This window comes from Callospermophilus lateralis, chromosome 11 (genome assembly GCF_048772815.1).
Source record: "Callospermophilus lateralis isolate mCalLat2 chromosome 11, mCalLat2.hap1, whole genome shotgun sequence".
Lineage (NCBI taxonomy): Eukaryota > Metazoa > Chordata > Mammalia > Rodentia > Sciuridae > Callospermophilus > Callospermophilus lateralis.
The window spans coordinates 61,676,333-61,699,841 of NC_135315.1; the positions used below are offsets into that span (position 1 = coordinate 61,676,333).

The 23,509-nt window shown below is 42.4% G+C and overlaps 1 pseudogene; it reads left to right on the top strand.

The window, feature by feature from the left end:
• Window positions 1-8,502: 8,502 nt before the first annotated feature.
• LOC143410567 (myotubularin-related protein 9-like) overlaps window positions 8,503-23,509 on the top strand; it is a 56,530-nt pseudogene continuing 41,523 nt past the window's right edge.

The window sequence follows — 23,509 nt, forward strand, 5'->3', positions numbered from 1 at the left end:
GAGATATCACAATACCAGACCTCAAACTATACTGCAGAATTATAGTAACCAGAATGGCATGGTGTTGGCCCCAAATGGGCATGAAAACCAATGAAACAGAATAGAAGACACAGAGACAGACCCACACAAATATAGTTATCTCATACTAGACAAAGGTGCCATAAACATATGTTGGAGAAGAGATAGCCTCTCTAACAAATGATGCTGAGAAAACTGGAAATCCATATGAAGTAGCATGAAAGTAAACCCCTCTCTCTTACCCTGCAAGATATAAAATTATCACTAATAAACTCAAACTCATCTCAAAGCTGATTAAGGATTGAGGCATTAGACCAGAGACCCTGCTTCTAGATGAAAAAGTAGGCCCAACTCTCTATCATGTAGGCTTAGGTACTGACTTCCTTAATAAGATCCTGAAGTGCCAGATGTAAAATAAAGATTCAATAAATGGGATGGAGTCAAACTTAAAAAGCAAAGTAAACAATCAAGAATATAAAGAGAGAGCCTACAGAATGGGAGAAAATCTTTGCCACCCTCACCTCAGATAAAAACATTAATCTCCATGATATATAAAGAATATAAAAAACTTACCACCAAAAACCCCCCCAAACCCAATCAATAAATGGGCAAAGGAACTGAACAGGCACTTCACAAAAGAAGAAATACAGGGCCTGGGGTTGTGGCTCAGCGCTCGCCTCACATGTGCAAGACCCTGGGTTCGATCCTCAGCATCACATACAAAAAAAAAGAATAAATAAAACAAGTGAAATAAAGGTGTTATGTCCAAATACAATTAAAAAATAAAAAAAGAAGAAATACAAATGGTGGAACAAATATATGAAAAAATGTCCAACATCTCCAGAAATTAGAGAAATGCTCATACGATGCTGGTGGGACTGCAAATTGGTGTAGCCAATATGGAAAGCAGTATGGAAATTTCTTGAAAAGCAGGGAATAGAACCACCATTTGACCCAGCCATCCCCCTCCTTGGTCTATACCCAAAGGACTTAAAAACAGCATACTACAGGGACACAGCCATATCAATGTTTATAGCAGCACAATTCACAATAGCTAAACTGTAGAACCAACCTAGATGCCCTTCAATAAATGAATGGATAAAAAATGTGGCATATATAAACAATGGAATATTACTCATCAATAAAAATGAACAAAATCATGGCATTTGCCGGTAAATAGATGGAGTTAGAGAAGATAATGCTGAGTGAAGTTAGCCAATCCCAAAAAAACCAAATACTGAATGTTTTCTCTGATATAAGGAGGCTGATTCATAGTGGGATAGGGAGAGGGAGCATGGGAGGAATAGATGAACTCTAGATAGGGCAGAGGGGTTGGAGGGGAAGGGAGGGGGCAGGGGGTGGAATGTGATGATCATTATTATTCAAAGTACATGTATGAAGACACAAATTGGTGTGAATATACTATGTATACAACCAGAGATATGAAAAATTATGCTCTAATAATGTAATAAGAATTGTAATGCATTCCACTGTTACATATAAATAAAAAATAAATTGAAAAAAGTGAAAAAAAAGAAGAAGAAGAAGAAGGAAAAGACTCCCAGACACAATTTCCAAATAATTTCACATAGACTCTTTTCTGGGCAATGAGCACAGATGTATCCTCTCAAAGATTTTTTTTTTTAAAAGTTGTATTCATTTATTTTTATGTGGTGCTGAGAATCAAACCCAGTACCTCACACATGCTAGGCAAGCGCTCTACCACTGAGTCAAAATCCCAGCCAAAGGTTTTTAACTGACTGACTCCAGTCTTTAGCATTCTTTACAGCACTGAAAAGAGTGAAGAACAATTGAAGAAATACTTGCGTTAGGGCAGGGAGCACAGCTCAGTGGCAGAGGGCTTGCGTAGCATGTGCAAAGCCCTAGTTTCATTCCTCAGCAATGCAAAAGAGAGGAAAAAAAACTTGCTTTAAAAGATAGTAAAAATGAGGGCTGAGGTTGTGGCTCAGTGGTAGAGCACTCACCTGGCACATGTGAGGCACTGGGTTGGATCCTCAGCACCATCTAAAAATAAATAAAGTAAAGGCATTGTGTCGATCTACAACTTAAATTTTTTTTTTGAAAAAAAAAAAAAGAAATGGTGAAAATGACAGAGACTTATAAAGTTAAATATTTTGTAATACTTCATACATTCAATAAACTATCATCTGGAATTAAAAAAAAAAAACTACACTGAGATTCCACCTCTAGGCAGAACAGCAAATAACAAGAATACAAGAAACAATAAAAGTTGGAGAGAATGTGGGGAGAAAGGTTCACTCGTGCAGTGCAGGAGGGACAGCAAATTGGTACAACCACTCTGGAAAGCAGCATGGAGTTTCCTTAGAAAACTTGAAATGGAGCCACTATTTGACATAGTTATCCCACTCCTTAGTTATACCTAAAGGCCCTAAAAATCAACATACTTCAGTGATGCAGCCACATCAATGTTCACAGCAGCTCAATTCACAATAGCCAAGCTATGGAACCAACCTAGGTGCCCTTCAATAGATGAACCGATGAAGAAAATGTGGTATACATACATGATGAATTATTCAACCATGTAGAAGAATGAAATTATGGCATTTGCTGGTAAATGGATGGAACTGGAGACTATCATGCTACGTGAAGTAAGCCAATCTCCAAATCCAAAGGCCGAATGTTCTCTGTTATGTGGATGCTAAGCCAAAACAAGAAAGGGTAGGCAAGGGAAGAATAGAAGTTCATTGGATTAGACAAAAGGAAAGAAGGGGAGGGAGGGAAATGGGAATAGGAAAGACAGTAGAATGAATCAGACACAACTTTCCTATATTTATTATGAACACACAACCAGTGTAACTCCACATCATGTACAACCACAAGAATAGGATCCATGTATATATAATATGCCAAAATACACTCTACTGCCATTTATATCTAATAATAATAATAATAATAATAATAATAATAATAATAGATAATAATAGACTAAGTGCAGCCCACTGGGGCAGAAAGCAGGGAGTCGGCCTACTGGGAAGGGTGTGGCAAAGTACACATCACCATGAGTTAGACACCAGCCACCTGGCAGCAGGAATGCCCGGCCCACCTAGCCCAGGCAGAGTCCGCCTGAGGTGGGCTGGATCCCATCCAGCTGTAGAGCCCTCCACCCATAAACCCATGCACCTGGTGGTAGGCGGGGGGGGGGCAGAGCCAAGCATGCCAGAATGCACCAGGACATGCTTTGGTTAGCACTGCTGATCTGCCTGGGTTTGAGCAGCCCCACCCTGGATCACAGTAAACAAGTGCATCCTCATAACTCAAAAATGAACTCAAAAAATGGAGACTTTTATTTCTTTGCAACAATCACCAAGATGTCAATTAGCACAGAGGCAGAGAAGTGGTACACATTTTAGCTCGAGCTTTCGCTTCATACATACTTGGTTTGCTCCTTCCTCAACATCAGCATCTCATGACCATTCCTCTGTTTCCCAATATTTTTCTCACCACTTGTATGTGTCATGTTTCTGAAAAAGGGGCCTGGCAGGTGATGTCTTCTCATGGTGGTCTGTGGATGCCACTGTGGACAGTGCCAAGGTTATGATAAGTGCTCCCAAAGGCCCAAGTGTTTTAACCCTTTCAGGCTGAGGTACTATCTGGACTTGGTAGAATCACTACCAGGGAGTCCTAATTGAAAACAGGTCAGTAGGAATGTGTAAAGGAAGGGGCTATTATGACTCCTGCCTTTCTCTTTTGCTTCCTGACTATCATTATGTCAGCAGCTTCCTCTGTCCTTGTTCCTGCCATGATGGACTGCAAAATCCTCAGAGCCAATTGAACATGGACTGAGACCTCTGAAATCATGAACCAAAACAATTTTTTTTTCTTTATAAGCTGATTTATCTCAGATATTTCTAATAGTCATGGAAAACTAACTAACAAAGTCAATAATACCAATGGCTCAGCAGATGCCAGGGGAAAAAAATACAATAAATGCGGTCTTACCAGACTCACTTTTCTGAATCTTCTGTTTCCACTCTGGGGAGCGGGGACAAACCCTTAAATGTAGTTTCTCCAGCTTGACTTCATTCCTTCTCCTGGCCGATATCAACATTAATGTACAACCTGCATGTGACCACAATATTCCTTGCTGATAGAACAATGTGCTGCCAGTTTTTGACATAATGCTCCATAAACACACTTGAAGGTACTGATGTTTTTATTTCTATATAAAAGTTTCCTGGGAATGTTTGCATTTTTCATTTTTTTGGATGCTGCCTCATAGCTTTCCACCAAGGCTGATCTTGTGAGCCTGTCATGGGTAGAGATGGCCTGATGGGTGCACAGTCCTGTCTGGTATGTCTTTAATCATCCTCCCCTGCCTGGGGGAACTGGAGTCTTGCCCATGCACGCTCTGGATCTGTGCTTAGGTCTCCTTTCTCATGCGTCATCTCCTATGTGTCTGCTATTCCCTTCTTCCTTTACAAAGAAAAGTGCAACTAGTGATGAGATTGAGTTTTTGCTGCTTAACACCAACCCACAGTAGGATTGCTCACCTTTCTGTATGAGGAAAATTAAAGGAGACAGAGACAAGATGCAGAAGCAGGAAAGAAAGATGGCAGAATGGCAGAGAGGCCAAGCTGCCAAGCTTTATTTATATCAACAGGTTACTTTAGGTCATTGGCATCATTAATACATACTGTTCATTGTCTTAGTAGGCAGGTTACAGACATTATGCAGCTTATTCCTCAGCCACATACTAAGTTACAATGTGCAATGTTAGGAGCTTTGTGTAGCTTTCAAGAAAGTCCATTGTAAAGTTACTGTTATGTGGATGGGTTTAGGTTCAGTGAAACATTGTGGTGTTCTAATAAGAGAGTGCCTTTATTTGCAGGAGCTGTGTGCCTGAGATCAAGGCTGAGGCTGATAAGACTCTAACACAGAGTTTGCTCCTAAAGGACACTGCTGCAGCAGCCAGGCTTCCTGTGTCTTTGCACAGAAGTTTTCCCAGCAGCCAGGCATTCTGTGTCTTTGCACAGAAACTTCCTAGCCATTAAGCATGCCACAATCATGAAGCTATCAGAGACCTCAATCCCAAACACAGAATCCCTACATTTCTGATATAAATGTGAATATAAATACACTTTGGTTTCCCAGCTCATTAATTTGCTTTGATCTTTATCAGTTACTTCCTCCCAGTTTCCTTTGGTACTTAAACCATGTAGGTCCTGCTATTTTGTCTTGCTATTTCAATACAGAAGTCACACAGACTTAATTTCTCCACTAAATACAGTTTTGTTTATGTCCCAGGAGTTTGAGAACGAAGGGTTCTTTTCAGAGCTTTCTCAACAGATTTCAAATCTGCCTCGACAGTCAGTTCTCTTTTTAGTCTGAGTGTACTCGAGATGTGTGTTTCTTGAATTTTCTAAATGAAAATGCTACCATTTATACTAATCTTATTAGACCTTGATTAAATATATAGCTTTTTCTTCTAACTCGGTTTCTTTTGTGGCCAAATGTATAATTAATTTTTGCAGTGATTCTGTGGACCTACAAATAACATGTTGTTTTCTGTTGCTATTAGCAATGACCTACATACTAAATCCAAGGTATTATTCTCTATTTATCTAATTTTGATAGACATGTATTGAAGCCCCTCCCTGTTGATGTGTTTTTACTGAGCTGCCTGCCATTTCTAGCAGCGTTGGCTTTGGAAATTTGGCCATCATCTGGCTTACTCCAGGCAGGCTCCTCACTGCTTTATTTCTGCTGCAACTTTGCTTTTCACCACTGCATCACACCACATGTTGGAAATGTAGAGTCCACCTGTCTGATGGTATTTGCCCATCCTGCCTTGCTTTAATTTGTAACTCTCTGCAAACTTAATTACTACCAGCCCTACTTCACCATAATGGTTCATGTGCATTTTGTAAAAGAAACGTCGAAAGCATTTGTTTTAACGTGGCATGCTAACATTCTCTGTATGAAGGGAGATACTCTTAACATTTTGCTTTTGCTTAACTATGTCCTTTACCTTGGTCATTTCCTCACAAATTAATATTTATTCCTTTTTCTTGCTAATTTATACAGAACGCTCCCCTGTCTATTGCATTGGGAGGCATCTACCCTTCTCTGCTCTTACAATGAACCTAAGAAAAACTTGAATAAGCACTCTTATTTCACATGGTTTTATGCCCAATTCTATACCTCATATACCTAAAAAATACAAGACTCCAACTAGCTTTGCCATAGATAACAATTCAACTATGCAGGTCACAGGTTAATGTTTGCCTAAGTTGCTTTTCAAAAAATGGCAGGCTTTTGTTTAGCTCAAAGCAGCTGAAATCCCCCAGTCTTTCAATTGGGCCTGCACATGAGTCCTATGGGTGAGCATTTGATGTCAAAAGGCCAAATATTCCACCCTCAGATCATGCTACTGTGGCCATTTTCAGAACACCTGTCCCATCAAGTGATATGCAGATTCACTAACAGAATCCCTCACCTCAAATCCCCTTTCACTGGCTCTCTTGTCACATAAAACCCCTAAGCCTCAGGGAGATGGATTTGAGTCAGGGGTCTCTCCCCTACTAGCCTTAGCCATCTCGTGAATAAACTCTCTAACAACTTGCAGATTCAGGGAGGATCACACTGTGAGGCAGGCATGACAGGCCTGGTTTGGTGACAGATAAACCACTGCCTAGACCCCCAGAACACTCTGTTTCGACCCCTTTCATCTTGGGGTTTGGGGAAGGAAAGACTCTGCTCTTGAACACATGATTTTCACTTTGGCCATTTCTTCAGAACTAAGACTTGGTTTCTAAGAAGATTGACAGCTTTCTTCCTCTAAGATCGATCTTTGAGAAGATTGATATCTTTCCCTCTCTCTAGGGTGAGCTACTCTCCAAGCTACAAGGTTGTCGTTCTTCGTCTCTCTTGCCAGTGAGTGGCCACAGTTTAAGCTGATGAGAAGTGAGCAGAAGGAATGTGGGGACTAGGGGATCTGCTTCCATGGAGCCAACAGAGCTGTGTGGCACTCTGTCCTACCCTTTCCCCCTAAAACCCTCTGAGTCCAGGGACAGAATTGGGGATGGAATCCAGCTACAGAGAGGCTGGGCCAGCAACACAGTGAGGTGAGTGCATAGACACAGTGAGGTCAGCATGGAGGAACACTTCCATTTCTTTTATAGAAGGAAAAAGATCAATCTCTCTCTCTCTCTCTCTCTCTGGTCCATATCTTTCTATCCCTCCCTAAGAAGATTGACAGCTTTCTTTCTCTAAGATCCATCTCTGAGAAGATCTATATCTTTCTCTCTTTCTCAGGTGGATATCTTTCTCTACAAAGATTGATACTTTTCTCTCGCTCTCTCTCATCCTCTCTCTCCTGTTATCCAACAATGCTGAGATTTCAGCGGTGCGTGGGCAAAAATATCCAAACTGAGGCCCCAGCTCACACTTAAAATACTCTGTGAACTCAGGCCATACCCTTCCCTCCTCTAGGACATACATATTTCTGGCTGATCAGGACGCAGGGCTAGGCATATCATGCATGATTCTAAGGATCTGGTGCTTTCACCAGATCCATCCAAGCCCACTCCTTATAGACACAGCACCTCACATTCACTTTGTGGATCCACCCCTCCCCCCAACCTCCATGTAGCTGAGAGGGACTTATCATACATTCTGGCTTTGGGAACATGGGACAAAGAGACCTGACATTTGAGGAAGGATGGGAGACCCAGGAGTGTGTTGTGTGGCACTCTCTCCATGCCTGTGTCAATGGCAGCACATACATGCTGGGAACACAAGGCCAGGCTGTACCAAGCAGGGCACATCTGCACTTACCCTGGGAAGACAGTAACCTGGGACTCTGCAGCACCACCCTGTCCAAATCTGCCCAGCCTGGGGAACTATGAGGCAGAAGTGTCCAGAAGGCCTATGTGTCACTTCCTCTCTAACCCTTCACTGGACAAGTGGGAAACTGAGGCCCAGTGTCACATAGGGACTGGCCCAGAGAATAGGAAAAGGACAGACCCCAGAGGAAAAGGCAGAGTTCTCACTTCCTAGCTCAGGGCTCAGTCATCTCCCATAGCGTTTCCTTTGGATTAAGAACTTCTATGATCCTGGGGACACCTGCCTGCCTTTGCCATGTGACAGTATTTTTTTCAGCCTCCCAATAGGTACAAAAACAGAGAGGCATACACATGGAGATCAGAGAGTAGGTCAGAGAAAATGGAGGCCCCAGGAGGTGACATGGAAAAGGAGAAAGAGGCCAGGCATGGTGGTGCACATCTGTAATACCAACAGCTCAGGAGGCTGAGGAAGGAGGATGAAAAGTTCAAAGTTAACCTCAGCAACACTGTGACAACCTGCCTCAAAATAAAACACAGAAAATAAGGCTGGTGATGTGGCTTGGGGGTTAAGCCCCCTGGGATCACTCCCTGAGACCAAAAACAAAAGAAGAAAGAAGAGAGAGATGGCACTTCTGTGGAATAAGGGCAGCCCGTCTCCATGTACCTTGACTGGGACCCTGAGAATGGAAAAGGGGAAAAGGCCAGAATTTCATTGTTGGGGGTCCCTAAGGTGCCCAAGGATGTGCTTACTCTCAGTCAACTCAAAGAGAACAAGGTAACAAGGTGGGTGGCTCTGGGAGGTGAGGATATCCCCAAGAATTGCATCTCAATCCCCTCAAGATGCAGATGGAGAAAGAAGGCCAGGAAGGAAAATGGCATTTTCAAAGTCATGAGGCAGGAGACTAGGCCTGTTCTTAGCTCTGTTTTTGTGCATTACAGAGATGTGACAACCTGGTTTCTCAGTGTTATCTCACATATACCTGGTGACACTGCTTGGAAGCAGATGCTAGGATGATGCCAAAGTGCAGAGGGACATTGGGCAAGCCTCAGAGACGATGACTTGTCCAAAGTCCCATGAGAGGACAGGAGGAGGAGCTGGGTTGAAACCTAGCTGTGTCTCCTCAGAGCTGGGACCCTGGCTGCACCCAGGCCTGTCAAGGGATGTGGCGCCAGTGTTGGGGTTGGCTGTGTACACACATAAAAAGTCATGGGGCTGGAGGAGAGCCAACAGAGGGACAGACATGGGCTTATCTGGAGGATGGGTTAGGCCAGGAACCCCAAGACATGGCTTCCCTTCCTTGGTCATAGAGCCAAACAGAACTTGGAACCCAGTAACCAGGCACCCACATTCTAGCAACAGCCTCCTCCCAGCTCATTTGGTGAAATACTTTGAAAGCCAAAACATGTTTGCTTGCTTCCCCTGTGGAGGCCGACCCTTTAGGAGGCCACGCCGCCAGAGTTCCCCCTATGGCTGCACGGCCCCTTCCCCAGACCCAATCCACTGGACACCCCAAAGACAAAATTTTTGGAAACGACTGAGATCTTGTTTCAAATCCTGTTCCCAGTCCCCTGCTGGTGGTACTCCTCCAAGCGGCACTCCTGCAACACCTGATAGCCCTGGGGAGGTGCATCGAGGAGAGACTATCACCGTGAGTAGCCCTGCAGAGCCCCACCACCTTGCTCCTCAGTAGGGGAGAACAGGGACCTGAGGCAGGAATAGATGGTGGGAGATTGTGAGCCTCGTGTCCTGTCAGGGTCACCCCCAGGACAGGGCTAAAGGTGTGGAATGAAAGTGTCCACGGTACATCCTGGGCACCCAGAGTCATTTCCTGTCCTACAGGGTAGAAGCCTGAGACACAGGGTCTGTATGAGGTCGGGGGAGCAGAAGGTCACATGGGGCAGAAACACCCTGAATGGAGGCCAGCAGGGGCTGGGGCTCCCGGCCAGCTACCAGGCACTGTCTTCCATTCTTTCCACAGTTTACCCTCAACAAGCACTGGAGCTGCAGCTTCAGCTCCACCTCCATGGGCAGGGACGAGTATCCACAGCCAAGCACCTCTGGGCAGGAGGTGGGCCTCAGGGTGAGTATGGAACAGAAGGGACTCTACTGGCAGGGGACAGAGCAGAATAAAAGTGAATAAGAGCACAGACACCACCAGGAACACCTTCCCGGTAGGGCTGGGAGATGGAGGGGCAGAGTCCCCACTGTGAGGAATCTGAGCAACAAATTCTTGCCCATCCTCCCCACCCTCTCTGCCACCCTCATTCTTGGACTCATCCAAGTCACTGTTCCCATATTTGTGACAACAACAGACAGCAACATGGACATTATTTTATTTTAATTCTCTGATGATTTGTGCTCTGCCACCCAACTGACTATAACTCCTACGCCCAGGTGTCCAGGTGGCAATGGCCTGATGGTCCTTCCACCCACTTTCCAAGTCTTACACAGCATCAGGATCACTAGGGATGAGTTTAGCTGAAACATCACAAGGCTTGTGGAAATCGGTCCATTTCTCTGGTACTTGTGTCTCAAGGAACACACCCCAGACTGTGAAAGCAGGAGCTGGGATCCCAGGACCTCAACACCTTCCAGGGGGACCCAGGTTCCACAGCCATTCAGCCTTTCAGGGCTGTGGGACCTGGACCTCATTCTGTCCTGGAGCCATTTCAACAGCACCACAGAGAATGATGTCCTGGGTGTCCTCATACAGGGACCCTCCTGTCTGGGGTGAGCCTGTTTTCCCATCTCCAGAATGTGGTGTGCTGGTGGGACTCAGGGGATAAGCTCCCAATGCACAGAGCTGCCACCTCTGCTCAGCTAACAAACTGGCCTGAAGCTGCTGTGTTTCTGACTATCCCCTCGGCAATTCCACTGTGAACCCTGCCACCCATTGCTCTGCTGGGGCTCTCCTGTCCCTCTGTTGGACAAGCCCCTATGTGCTTTGGCTATTGCACTGGACTCCATCCCCAGACACTTCTGGTGGGTCAGTTTGGCACTGACTCTGTTTCTTCAATGTCCCAACCAAGAAAGTGGCTAAAGAGGGGATGATACAAGCACTGGATGTGTGTTCCAGGTGTACTCCCTGGGGGAGCTGGAGGAGATCCTGGATCCCGCCTTCTTGTATGATTCTTTCTCTTCGGCCTCAAACATCTCGAATTCCTCCATCCAAGAGGAGATGGGCCAAATGTTGGGAAGGTAAGCCTTGCCTAGGGTGACAGGGTAACATATAGCTGTGAGTCCTGATACTGGCCCTGTGACTCTCTGAGCTTCCGCCCTCTCCTCTGAACTGTGGGGTGCCAAGATCACTGACCTCATGGTAGGAAAAACCAGGCATCTCATACTGCTGTCTCCCATCCCTCTTGGGTGGTCTCCTCCCTCTCTCACTTGCATATGCCTCACTACACACTTGGTAATGTCCACAGCCAGGTCACTGTCACAGGCCCTGAGGAGGAGGACCAAGGACACCAGGTCCCAGCCTTGACAGAAAACCCTGAGCCCATGGAGGAACAGGCCGAAGGTGAGGAGGACTGAGGTGGGGTTATGAGTATGTCAGAATGGGACAGGGAGGGACAAGCAGAGATACTGCACAGGAACTGGGGCAGGGCAGGAACAATGAGAGGCAGAGCTGTCATTGTCTGTGTGCATTCTGGGAACACTCCCCGGTGTTGGGTTTGTGCGTGGAATTGTATGAAAGGCAGGAGGGAATATTCTGTCCCTGGACCTAACATGGATAGTCTGTGGACTTTTACTCCTCTAGCAGCTCTGGTGCTTGTGGAAGCTCCTGTTCAAGGTCCACCACCTCCACCATCTGATAGAGAACTGGAGCTGGACGAACCTGCAGTGGACCATCAAGGCCAACACCCCCTGCTGGCCCTTCAGTCAGCACTGCATCCTGAGAAAAACCCAGAGCCTCTGTTCTTCTCCCAGATCATTTGTTTATTCATTTTTATTATCTGTGTTTATTATTTTGTTATTTAAAATTAAAGATTTATTTTCATTGTTAAAAGACGCAGTCATTTGTCATCATGTGCCTTCTGTAAACTGTGCACTAGTCATCACTATGCAGTTCCAGAAGGTCTTCCGGAATTCGGTATCCATGACCACTGCCTCCCCACTCTACCGCTAGTCCCCAGCAACCCCTTAGCTTCTAGTCCTGTGATATGCTGAGTCTGCATTTTTAAACCAGTGCAGTCTGATTTCTTCTGGGCTGTGTAAAGTTGGAATGGAGTAATTATGTTTCCTTGGAAGGGCAAATGCCATAGAGATCTACGTTTTTTATGTTTTTTATTTTTACTTTTTGTTACTGGGCTTGAGCCCAGGGGCACATTACCACTGAGCTATATCCATGGTCTTTTCCTTTTTCATTTTGAGTCAGCCTCTTGCTTGTTTGCTGTGGCTGCCCTAAACTTAAACCCTTTGCCTCAAAGCAGTGTTATCTGGAAATAAGAAAAGTAGTAGTAGTACTACTACTACTACTACTACTACCACCACTACTACTACTACTGACTACTACTACTACTAATGTCCAATGCCTGGAGAAAAGATAAATCTGCTTTGTAACAGGGAACACATCCAGCAGGCAAAACCAAAAATGTCCAGCTCCCTGTCATTAGAGTTTGAGATTCTCCACACCAGTGCTGAACAAGACAGTATGTGGAGACATCATTTATAGTAATATCAACAAGCCAAGTAGAATAATAAAGCACTTAGAAACATACATACTTGCAGTAGATCGTAAACATAAGATAAAGGAAAAGATACGAAAGTCCAGCTCATCTTGCATTACCAACCCACCACTTGAGAGAGAGCTCCAGGTTCAGAAACAGACCTGTGGCTCCCAGTAGGCACACAGCCTGGACCACCCACTGAGCACCCCTGTTGCACCTGCTCCCATCCCAGAACTGCCCTTTATTTCTCCTATTATTTTTTCTTTTTTTTTTTGTATTTTTATTGAAACTAGTTTATTTTAAAATGTAAGACTTTTAAAATGTTCAGCTAATTGGCTTTAAGTGCATTACACTGTCCTGTGTCTGGTACCCACACCTGCTCTCCCTCCTGCTTGTCTCCAGGGAACACCCTCCCTCTGATCTTTCTCTTCTGGCTTTCTCACGTCATTGTAGTTGGACGTTTGTGTTTGTCCACACAATATTGGCAGGGACTGTTAATTAATTTTCTTTGAATGGTAAATGCCATAGAGATCCAAGATTTTTAGTTTTTTTTGTTTAATTAGTATTAGAAATTGAACCCAGGGGCACTTAGTGAGTGCCTCATCTCCAGTTTTTTTTCTTTATGAGATGGAGTCTCACTAAGTTCCTGAGGAGCTCCCTAGGTTGGGGAAACTGACCTCCAACTTTAAATCCTCCTTCCTCAGCCTCCTAAATCACTGGGATATCGTTATGTGCTACTCATCTAGCAGGTCTAAGTGTATATGTAAAAAGAAAGCTTCTTAGAAAATACTTTGATAACATTTAAGTTGAAAGTATTTTTTTTTTCCGACTCAAGGGTCAGAAGTCATAAAGGAAATGACTGATCCTGATAGAAAAACAAAAAGAACACAGATACTTAGAAAGACAAATTACAACTAGCAAAGTGTTCCTTAAACAACCAGAGACATGAAAAATTGTGCTCTGTATATGTAATAAGAATTTAATGCATTCTGCTGTGATACATAAATAAAACTTAAAATAAAATTGGACCCTCCCCCCAAAAAACATAGACTGATATAAGATTAACATCCCAGGGACACATAAAACTTCATGAGAAAATCATTTTTCTAGGGGGACAAAGAACAAATTCCTGCAATTCAAAAAGGAATCACTGAACATAGTAACTGTGAACCTTTGAATGTGGACACACCATGGTCAACACACTTCCTACTGAGAGGTTGTTTGTCCCCACTGAATGGGCAGGTTTTAAGGCTGGTGCTGAACAGCCCTGGTGAGAATACAGGAGACAGAGGCCTGGGAAGATCCCTGGGAGATGTGGCCATGGATACTCCTCAGAATCATTTGGGAGCACCCTTCCAAGTCCTTAGCATGTGTCCCTTCCTTCATCCAGCATGTCCTAAGCTAGGTACTTATCCTGCCAGCACTGTTGGAAATGGCCAGAACTGGAGCCTTCAGTAACTTCCATGTAGAGGGGGTGGATGGCCACATCTGCTCCCCACCCTCCAGGAAACGCTGTGGCTGCTCAGGTGGGTCTATCTGTGTCCACAAAGAGAGAAGTCAAGGAAGCTGTTACATGAACACTTTAGTGTGTTCAGGGTGTCTCTACAGAGGATCTCATTTGATAAAGGACACATCAATGATATAAATCTGCAGTAAACGCAAGTGAGAACTGCTGTGGCTTTTCCCCACAGGATTTGGTGCAGGACTAATGATACCAGGAGACAGATTGAGTATTATGGCCTGGCCTCCCACAGCGATTGCTCAATGTGTGGGGTCCATCCCTGGAATAGCACAGAAGGGTGAATTCAGGTTCATAGAAAGGAATTATGGTGGGGCTGTGCTTAGCTTTCTCTTTCCTATCTGAGAAGGAGCATTCTTAATACAACTTGGATGAGCTTTGAATAGGCCAGACTGTAAAGTTACTGTAATATTAGCAAAACCTATAGGTACAGGGCAATATACCTCATTTCCACAGACAGAAAAATCCTTAATTCTGGTAGAATAAATTCAACAGAACATGATTAAATCATACACTAGGACCAAATGAGATTTATCCCAGTTGCAAAAATGTTTCAAAGCACAAAAATAATTCAATGTGGTCAACTGTACTGACAGAATGAAAGATAAAATCATATTATCTCATTAGGTGTAGAACGATGATTCTGAAAAAATTCAACACTCTTTCATGATGGATGGCCTACAAAAATTAGGTAAAAAGGAATGCACCACAGGACAATAAAGGTCACACAGGATCTGCCACATCAAATGTTGTATGTAGTGGCCGAAAAATGGAAAGCTTTTCCTTAAGATCATGACCATGGTGAGGCTGCCCACACTGCAGCAATGTCTGTTCCATGTAGTGCTGAAGACCCCAGACAGAGGAATCTGAGAGGAAAAAGAAACCACAGGAAAACAAACCAGGAAGGAACAAGAAAGGGCCGCCTCTGTTGGCAGAGGACAAGTCCTCTTCATAGAGAATGCCACACTCTTTTCCAATGAAAACTGTTAGAACCAATTAACAGGCTCAGTCAAGGTTCAGGAGACAAAACCCACCTGAGAAAATCAGATGCATTTCTATATCCTTAATAATCATCTATCAAAAAAAAACCCCAAATAGTAATATTCTTTTACAATTGCACCAAAAAGAACAAAATACTTCGGAACAAATTGAGCCAAATGAATTCAAAGAAAGCAAATTTACATGTATCATACAAATTATAAAACACTGATGAGAAAAACTGAAGACATACATGGATATAAAGATATAGTGTGCTTATGGATTAGAAGAATAAAGATAGTTAAGATGTCCAGGCTACCCAAAGCAAGAGATTCAGTGACATTCCTGTCAATCTATCAATGGCAATTTTACTAGATATTGAAAGAAAATCCTTTAATTCATATGACACCACAAAAGGTAATAAATAGCCATCTTCTCCTGAGAAAGAAGAACAAAGAAGAGGTATTATAGTAATTATTTTCAAATATATTGTAAGACTCTCATGATCTACTCAGATACTGACATGAAAACTGACACAAAGAAGAGAGTAGAGAATACCACATGAATATGGAACACAAGAGAAAACTCAGATACAAACCCATGCACACATAGTCAATCACCAAAAGGCACCAAGAACTGACAATACGGAAGGCAGAGTCTCATCCATGTATGGTGCTGGGAAAGAGGATATTTACATGCAAAGGAATGAAGCTGGACCTGTACAGTACATAAAAGTGAAAAGCTGGATCTTACACAGTACATAAAAGTGAACTAGAAATGGATTAAAGGCACAGAGGCAAATCCACATTCAAAAGAGCTGGCTGCAACATTAAGCTAAGAAAATGGCAAACAGTTCATTCAACACAGGACATGAGTTTCTCAGGGCCTCTAGGGTCCTCTTCCACGCTCGAAGGCAAGAGAGCACCAGGAACCCCTCTATTTATTAGGAAAAGACATTCGATGGAATATTCCAACCAAATAAGGTAGAGGATAGAATTTCAGAAGCGGGGTTGCCCAATCCCTTTGGGTAATGCTCAAGCCCAGAGCTGAAGCACTTCCCTGCAGAGCGAAGGTAAGGCCCACTTTGCTTCGCACAGTGTGTGGCTTGCGATGCCAGTTCAATACTCCATTACTCAAGGCTGAGGGGATGTCCTTTGCTCCTGGGCAGGGTGGTCCCCGACACTGAGATTTCATACTACCACAGCCAGAATGGCAATTATCAAGAATATAAATAAGAATAATTGTTGAGGATGTGGGAGAAAAAGTATGTTAATACTTTGTTGATGGCACTGCAAACTAGTACTACCAATTTGGAAAGCAGTGTAGAGATGACTCTAAATGGAACCACATATGGTCCAGCTCTCCAACTTCTTGGTAATTATGTAAAAATCCAAAATCAGTATTCTATAGCACTATAGCCAAGTTATGAAACCAGCCTAGGTGCTGACCAATAGGATGAATGGATTAAGAACATGTGATATATATACACACACAATGGAGTTCTACTCAGCCATAAAGAAAAATGAAATTATTTCATTTGCTGGTAAATCAATGGAACTGGAGAACATCATGCCAAGTTATATAAGTCAGACTCAGAAAGCAAGGATCAAATGCCTTCTCTCATAAATGTAAGATAGGGAGACAAAAAGGAATAAAGTTGGGGGATCTTCCAAAAATAGAAGGGACAGGAGTAGAAATAGGAAATAAAGGGTGAGGGAGGCAAGAGGCAAAGGGGAAGAATTTGGGGAATAAAGTTGATCAAATTATACTATGTGCATGTGTGAATATATCACAATGCAGTCCTGCCGCAGTCTGGCTGGGCACAATTCAGGAGCCACTTGTCAAAAGAAACTAACTTTATTTTTAGAACCACACAAGCCAAACAAAACAGCTCCTCAGGAAAAAACCCTCAGAGCCCAACTGCCACCAGCGGCTTCCCACAAGCCACACTCCCCAACCAAAAGCCTCCACACCTCCCACAATCCTCATCCTCTTGAGGCCGATTGGCTGGGTCGCATGGGCGGAGCCAAAAAATCCCCCAATGAGCAGCTCCGTGGCCTGAAAGGGCAGGGAAACAGCCCAATGAGCTTCACTGCAGAAGAGCCAATCAGCTAGATGTTGCTGGGGCCGCTGTGAGCCAATCATCAGCTGGCAGTCTAAAAGTTTGCTGGGGCCCCTTCAGCTCATCAGCTGGCAATCTGAAAGTTTGCTGGGGCCCCTTCAGCTCATCAGCTGGCAGTCTGAAAGTTTGCTGGGGCCCCTTCGGCCGTGGCTCTCAACACAGTCCAATTTTATATGTACCTATAATGCATCAATTAAAAGAAAATCAATGAGAGACTGGGAAGATGGTAGAAGGGAGCGAGACAGCAATTCCCAATCTCCTCACCACACAGAAAGGAGGCAGTGAAGGAAAATCAGATTTGAGAGATGAGTGACAAAGGTTCAAAGACTCAGGATTACCAAGTCTTAGGTCTGGAAATACTGGCTACCACAGTAGAAAATCAGCACACGTTTCCCTGATCTGGAACCCAGGCTAGGAAAGAGGAAGGGGTGAGGGGCAATAGAAAGAAAGACAGAGAGGGAGTAGAAATTTACTTAAACTCACCCACTAAAAACATTTGGAAAGGTAGATAAAAATTTAAGTGTGATGGGAACAGCAGGGCTCTTACAACAGATCAAAGGTTAAAACCAAATTGTGAAAGGAAAGCTAAGCCAGGGGTTCACAGCCATCTCATGACAGGACATCTTCCTATGTCCGGACAGCTGCAAATGAAACCAGAGGGAAGTCCCCTGGAGTGGGACCTCATAGGAAGAGAGCCAGAAAGAAGTTCTAGAGGAACCACTAGTAGCCCCCAAATCACTGAAACTCCCTCCCCCAGAAAAGGGGGGTTGGGCTGAGTGGACTTCGCTGGGAAGTGTGCTTAGTCCACCCACCACTCTGCAACCCAGGCAAAGGCAGAGAAAAAAAGAACAAAACAGCAACAAGAACAAGAAAACTCTGTAGCAGTATTCGCTGACCCAGATAGTGACAAAGCAGCAAAGCAACTGTGGCCCTGAGCAGAGGAAAATGGATCCCTGAGGACCACAACAGCACCAATCACTGACATAGAGGGGAAGCTCTGTGAGAAGTATAGAGTCTGTCCTCTCAATTGTGGGGCCAAACCAGAGGGAAGCTCCCTGAGATTCCAGTGACATAAGAGATCTGGTTGCCAGGTGGTGGAAGCTATGGCAGAAGGCTGCTAGGACAAGTTCCCTGAATATCCCAGGAAACTTAAGCAGTAGGCACCTGCAAACATAGCCAGAGGGAGATTAGTTAAGGTGGAAAATTGCATGATCTAAGAAAACAGGGAAAGTCTGCTCCCCACCTGGCCTGGCTCCCAGCCTGACCAGTGATCACAACTGTGAAGGAGAGGGCATTGTTTAGTCACTGGCTGGACCTTGTATCAGTCAGAGTCAACACAGGGAATCAGTGCCCTCCTTTATACCTGGAAACTAGAACCCAGATGAACCACCTGAGTCCCTTTACTTCAGTAACCCAGAGGGCAGCACTGGCCAGGGGCACCTGCAGAAAATCCACATTCATGAAAAGGATCCTGTGTTGGGGAGCGGTAGATGGTGACCCACAGCAATCACTGGGACACTCCAGCCTGCCTCCTGAATTTCTGCACACAATAGAAACAACTAAAACACAACACTGCACCCTCTGAGCAGTCAGCTTCAGACCCCCGAGCAGATAAACCAGAACTGGCCAGTGGGAGGTTCACAGCAAACAGGGAAGTGGCTCTGTGCCCCAGCAACGATGGAGGGACCCACAGCCAAAGAAGGATGCACATCTTTCATTTGGGTCTAAACCCCAATGAAACCCAAACCGAGATCCAACAAGTATTTTCTTTACCTTGGCATGATTTACTATAAATAACTCTAATTTCAACCTGGAACATATAAATAATGTCAATTGAGTGACCCTTTGTGGTCCCACTGAATTAAAGTGTTTTCTTTCTATATCAACTAAAAATGCCATTGATAGTGACAGGAATGTCAATGAATCATAATGAATTATAGTGAGCCACTTCAATTATCGTGGTTACATTAATAGCCAAGATTGTACCTCCCACACATTTGAATATATTTAATCTAATGGTTTAACTGAAATAGATCTTCCTGTCCTTGTTTTCCTAGCTCTAGTTGGTACTTGGCCCTCTCACCTCTATATTCATCCTCTTGTGTTATCTGCCTCTATTTCAAATACCCATCATCCACTCCTCCTATCTCGGTATACATTTTCCTTCCTTCCTTCCTTCCTTCCTTCCTTCCTTCCTTCCTTCCTTCCTTCCTTCCTTCCTTCCTTCCTTCCTTTTCTCCCCCCTCCTTCCCTTTCATCTCCTTCCTTCTTTTCTTCTCCTTTCTTCTTTTCTGTCTTTCTCCCTTTCCTTTTGTGCCCAATCTTTCCTCCTCCCCACTTTTAGCCCTCATTTAAGGTTATAGCAATTTTAGTAAATTGAAGAACTAATTTTGACCTATTCCAGAGCTTCACTACAGCTTAGACCTGGATTTGAGGAGCTGTGGACAACAATGTCAACAAGTTTGTGTTTCTCATAAGGCTGAATAGCAGGAGGCTTGGTTCTGAGTGGTTATAGTAGACAGGGTTCAGTGGCATTTCTCACAGTGGTGCTGATATTGGGATCAACAAAAGTCACACATTGATGTGAAGTATCAGTATCTGGATATTCACCCAACCCAGGGCTCTTAAGAGAAAGAAACTTTTATAGTAGTTCCTATTTTTAAAATGACAATGATCCCAATATATAGATGAGTAGACATAAAAACAATATGAAAAAGCAAGGGAACAAACCATCTTAAAGGCCCACAATGCTTTAACAACTGATCCCGTCAACACTGCAGTGGATAAAATGTCAGAAGAATTTAGAAAGTTCACAGTTAAAACGTTCTATGAGCTAAAAGAAGATGTAAGAAGGGAAATTAAAGAAACAATACAGGAAGTAAAAAATCATTTCAATAAAACAATAGAGGTTTTAAAAAAGACCTGAATGGAAATCCTGGAAAGACTCAATCAGCCAAATCAAAAATTCAATGGAAAACATTACCAATAAAGAAGACCACTGTGAAGACAGATTTTGAGGCCTCAAAGACAAAGTAAATAAATCTTGAAAACAAAGTTGACCATGAAGAAAGGATGTTCAGAGACCATGACCAGAATATTCAAGATACCTAGGATCACATCAAGAGGTCAAAGTTAAGAATTATTGGGGTAGATGAAGGCTCTGAAACAAAAGCTAATGGGATGCAGTCTTTTCAATGAAATAATACTAGAATATTTTTCCAAACTTTGAGAATGAGAGAGAAATTCAAACACAAGAATTTGTTTTTAGGACTCAAAAATTTAAAAATCACAATAGATCCACTCCAAGACACATTATAATGAAAATGCCTAACATATAGAATAAGGATAAAATTTCAAAAGCTACCAGAGAAAAATACTGGTCACACAGAGAGGTAAATTGTTAGGGTTTAGATGTGAGGTGTCCCCCAGAAGCTCATATGTCAGACAATGCAAGAAGGTTCAGAGAGGGAAATGTTTGGCTGTGAGAGTCTTCACCCAATCAGTGAATTAAACCCCCTGATGGGATTAACTGAGTGGTAACTGGAGGCAGATGTTGTGTGGCTGGAGGGCGTGGGTCATGGGGGCATGGCTTTGGGGTATATATTTTGTATCTAGTGAGTGGAGTCTCTGATTCCTGATCGTCATGTGAACCACTTCCCTCTGCCTCACTCTTCTGCCATGATGTTCTGCCTTACTTCAAGACTCAAGGAATGGAGCTGGCCTTCTGTAGACTAAGAACTCTGAAATGTGAGCCCCCAAACAAACTTTTCCTCTTCTACAACTGTGCTGATCAGATCTTTCAGTCACAGCAGCAGAAATGAGCTGATAAACATATAAACCAATCTGGATTTCCACCGGTTTCTCGAACCACACCTGAAAAGCCAGAAGGGATTGCAATAATATATATCCATCTCTGAAAAACAATGGATGACAACCAAGAACATTATACCCAGCAAAACTAAGCTTCAGAATTGAAGGTAAAATAAAAACCTTTCACTGTAAACAGAAGCTAAAAGAATCCATAACCAGAAAGCCTGTTCTACAAAACATACTCAATGAAACAGCTCATGAGAAGAATGAAAAATAAAAATGAAAACCATTTGAGGGAGAATTACACTAGAAGAATGGTCAATTAAAGGAGAATAAAGTCTAACTTAAACATTAGAAATAAATCATAATGGCAGGAAAAAAATCATCTCTGTACTAACATTAAATGTAAAGGGTCTAAACTCTTTAATCACAAGATATATGTTGGCAGATTGGATTAAAAATAAGATCCTAAAAAATTCTATTGTAGGAGACTCACCTCAAAGGTGACTAAACAATACACCTAAACAATCAGGAGTAACCATTCTCATATTGGATGAAGTGGACCTTGAGCAAAAACTAATCAGAAGAGACATGGAAGGTTACTTCATGTTGCATAAAGGAATTATACAACACCAAGATATAATGATTGTAAATATTTGAGTCCCAAACAATGGAGCATTTATGTACATAAAACAAATCCTTCTCAATATTAAGAATCAAACTGACCACAATATAATAATATTCAGTGACTTTAAAATTCCTCTCTCACCACTGGATAGATCAGCCAGACATAAAATAAAGATTCTACAGAACTAAAAAATGCAGTTAATAATATGGAACTCACAGACATTTATAGAATACTTCATTCATCAACAACCGAATTCACTTTCTCATCAGCAGTGTATGGAATATTTTCTAATACAGATAATATTTTGGGTCACAAAGCAAATCTTAGCAAATACAAAGAAAAATGCATGCTATTAGATAATAATGGAATTAAATTAGAAATCAATGATAAGATTAAAAAAACAGAAACCACTCTAATACCTGGAGCTTAAATAACACAATTTTAAATGATGAATGGATAGCAGAAGAAATCAGGGGAGAAATAAAAAGTTCTTTCAAGTAAATGAGAATAGTGATACAACATATTAAAATCTATGGGACTGTATGAATATATTCTAAGAGGAAAGTTTATATGTCAAAGGAATAGAAAAACACCAAATAAATAATCTACCATTACATCTCAAGGCCCTAGAATAAAAAAGAACCAATACCCAAATCAGTAGAATACAGGAAGTAATTAAAATCAGAGCCGAAATCAATGACACCGAGGGAAAAAAAAAGCAAAAGATCAATGAAACAAAGAGTTGGTTTTTTGAAAGGATAAACAAAATTGATAAACCAAAAAAGTCAAAAGAAAGACAGAAAGCACTCAGGTTAACAAAATTCAAGATGAAAAAGGAAATATCACCAGATACTACTGAAAGAACTAATGCCAATCTTTCTCAAATTATTCCTTGATATAAGAAAGGAGGGAACACTGCCAATTCATTCTATGAAGCCATTATTACCCTGATATCATAACCAGAACGAGACATATCAAGGAAAGAAAACTTCATGGCAATATCCATGATGAACACAGATGCAAAAACTATAAAATATTGGCAAACCACATGTAAAATGACATTAAAAAAGATAGTGCACCATGATCAAGTGGGTTTCATCCCAGGGACGCAAGGTTAGTTCAATACACAGAAAGAAATAAATGTAATTCATACATAAACAGACTTCAGGACAAGAATCACACGATTACTTCAAAAGATGCAGAAAACATTTGACAAAACACAGCACCCATTCATGTTTAAAATACTAGAAAAATTAGGGATTTTAATTTTGTCATATACAGCCTCAACATTGTAAAGGCTATATATGACAAACCAAAGGCCAATGTCATTCTGAAGTGAGAAAAACTGGAAGCATTTCCTCTAAAATCAGGAAGAAGACAAGGATGCCCACTTTTACGACTCCTATTCAACATATTCTAGCAAGAGTAGGAAATTAAAGGAATATGAATGGGAAAAGAAGAGCTCAATTATCTCTGCTGATGACATGCTCATATATTTAGAAGACCCCAAAATTCTCTACTAGAAGACTTCTAGATCTCATCAAAGAATTCTGGAAAGTAGCAGGATGCACTATCAACATTGATACATCAATCATATTCCTGTACTCCAGTAATGAATCTGCTGAAAAAGAAATTAGGAAAACTATCCTATTTATAATAACCTTTAAAAATAAAACAAAATATTTGGGAATCAATCTAATAAAAGAAAGAGGTGAAAGATGTCTATAATGACAATTAGAGCACAATAAAGAAATAGAGGAAGACCTCAGCCGATGGAAAGACCTCCCATGTTTTTGGATAGGCAGAATCAATATTGTCAAAATGGCTATTTTGACAATCAATATTCTCAAAAGTGCTACACAAATTCAACACAATCCCTATCGAAATTCCAAGATTCACAGAACTAGAAAAAGCAGTTCTGAAATTCATTAAGAAAA